The following is a 3,100-nucleotide window of genomic DNA, read 5'->3' as shown; positions in this document are numbered from 1 at the left end:
AGAGGTGTTCCATCACTCAATAAAATTCTTCTCTGCCCTCCTTACTCTTCGATTTTCAGTGTATCCTCATTCTTCTTGGATGCAAAACAAGAGCTTGGGAATCGCCAAATGTGGGTATAAGCTATAACACAGGTGAACTGGGGCACACCAGGCCCAGCCATGGGCTGAGTTGGTGTGCAAGTCAATCTTGGTCTGGGCAGGCTGAGTGGGCAGGGCACCTCCTGCAGCAGGTAGCATGCCCAAGTGAGGCATGGGCAGGGGTGTTGCCAGCCAGAGGTTCCAGCTGGCAAAGTAACTGAGAAAAATCCTGCATCAGAATATATAAGATCTAGTGTCCAGTAGCACAACTGGGCAACAATAGCTAACAATAATTTATTTTATATAACAATAATTTATTGTATAATTCAAAATAACTAGAAGAGTAGATTTACAATGTTCCCAACACAAAGAATAAATGTTTAAGATGGTGGACATCCCATCTAGACTTGATCATTACACATTGATGCTTCTATCAAAAATCACATGTATCCCATAAATGTGTGCAATGATAGTTATTGTATATCCATAAACATTAGAACAAAAAAATTAAAAAATATATTACTGAAAATAAATGCAAACACATTTTTTAGAAAAAATATAGGATAATATCTCAGCTACCTGAAGATAGCATATTTCTAAACAAGATAAAAAATGGCAAGTCCAGAAGGAAGAAATTGATAATTTGATGAACACATAATAAATTTTAAAGTTTTTAATAAATAGTAAATATCAACAGAAATGGTCAATAGTAGTGGACTGCTTAAATAAATTATGTATAACTATGCATGTATACATATACACATATATATGAAAATTAAGAACCCATTAAAAGTGGCTCATTAAAATACTATGAAAAGTGCTCATTAATGTTTAAATACTCATAAATAATATTATGTGAAAATTTTAAAGACACAGATATATAAATTGTAATCCTAATTCTTAAAATGCACACCTATGTGCATATGCACATAATAAAAAAAAGAGTAATACCAAAATTTGTTCAGTGTTGATTTTCAGTTGATGAAATGTGTGCTTGTTCTTTTATTTTTAATCTTGTTTAGTTTTTTACTATATTCTTTTATCCAAATTTTAAAACTATGCACATTTGAAAATGTGAGCAGCTTCAGATGTAGTGAACCAGTTCCACTTTGGCTCCAACCAGACAAACCATGTCACCATACGGATTAGATAAACCCAGATGCTGCCTACATACAGGCGGATTCTCATATTCATGAATTTTGAGCCTCTGCTCTGCCAAGTGGGCAGTAAATTGTCATATAGAAGACAGCCTGAAAGGAAGTGTATTCCAGTAGATAGAATTAAACACCATAATGACAAGAATATGAATTATCTTCATAATGTAGTAACTTACTTTCTGTTCAACTTTGAAAAAAGTCATTTAACTTGTGTGTTTCAGTCTCCATTAAATTGATGATAATAATCTTTCTTTGTTAACAAAGTGCTTTGAAATCACTGTGTGACATGTAATATATTACCAGAAAGTATTCTTATTTCACCCTGCATTGTAACCTCTCAGGAAAAGGATCTATGCATCATTGTGAGTATTTCAATGTACAATGTTGGCAAAAAAATGAGGATATGATTGAGAATGATACAAAAAACACTGTAATGCTCTTCTGTAAGTCAGTGTTATGAACTCACCTTGAATGTTGAATTGACTAATAGTACGTTTACATCAATGGAATGACAAATGTAAGGAAGTTTCAGAGAATATGCAATGAGACCCTATTTGTGAAGGAGGCAGAGATAAATAGAGGGTAAGAGAACTTAGTATGTAAAAATAGGACTGTAGTTCAAGAGAAGAAACAGAATTGCAGTAACTACACAGAAGTGAAGAAAAAGAAGGCATATTTCTCTCTTATGAAGACTTGAAGTTTGAGTGAGTTACAGTGTAATTAAATGAAGGTACCATTTTAACAAATTAGTTCTCAACTTATTATTGAATTCATTATTGAAGTGATGGTAGAGGGGAAAATATACGTTGTTTAAAGATGGCTTAAAGCATAGCAGCTCTTATAAATTTGCATGTATATGTACTTGAATTGCTAACACTACAAGCATCTCTTTTTGACATGAATGGCAATGGGGCATAGTCATGTTTTTGTGAAGTCATTGATTGCTTTGGTGCTTCCCTGGTAGAGAATGCCTCTGGTCCCAGAAAACCATGAAACTGAGCAGAAACATGCTCCTGAATTAATCACATACTATTTTTCCAATTTAAAAGGAACAAAACAAAAGGAATAAAATGAAAGTACTTATTTATCATATGTGATAACATAGAAACAACCATACAAGATAATATATCTGAATAAGAATTCTAGGCCCTAATATACTAGATTAGTATTTCTATGTTTTATAGTCTCTTTTCTAAAACAGAAAATGGTGTATTTTTCACACTTCTTAAGAAAGCTGTGCCCATGATCATGAATCTGTAACACTGCAATCATTTCGAAAAATTCAGGAAATAACATTTCCTTCTTGTTGGTTTGTGGGTGGCATACAGTGTGACATACTAGCAGAGTAAAATCTGATAGATTTGGCCTCAAATTCAACCCATCATTTGCTAGCAATCAAGTTTCAGAATTTTTCTAGATCTCTGTTACATCAAACATAATATAGAAACAAGGAACCAAATTTAAAATCTTCTTGGAGATGTAAATGAGAAAAATGCACGTATAAATGGCCAGGAAAAATTGAAGCAGTTAATATTAGCCAATAAAGAGCAGATTCATCATCAATTAGGGGCTTTGGATATTAACCATTCATCATTATTTGAGTAATATTTAGTAAACCACAAGATTTTTAAAAATCACTTTTCTCATATGTGTTATTAAGATAATAATAGTCACTTCATACTCTTGCTGAGAAGAGATTATAGCAAATTCATCAAGGGTCAGTAACCTTCTTCTGACCTTTCTTTCCACCCACATTCTTCACTAGTTGCACCATTAAAGACAGTACCACCAGGCTGAATGTTTACAGACTGAATTCATCACCAAGGGGCTAAATTCTCAATCTGCTTTGGCTATTTTAACATCTG

The sequence above is a fragment of the Chlorocebus sabaeus genome, chromosome 18 (genome assembly GCF_047675955.1).
Source record: "Chlorocebus sabaeus isolate Y175 chromosome 18, mChlSab1.0.hap1, whole genome shotgun sequence".
Taxonomy (NCBI): domain Eukaryota; kingdom Metazoa; phylum Chordata; class Mammalia; order Primates; family Cercopithecidae; genus Chlorocebus; species Chlorocebus sabaeus.
This window is presented reverse-complemented; position numbering follows the sequence as displayed.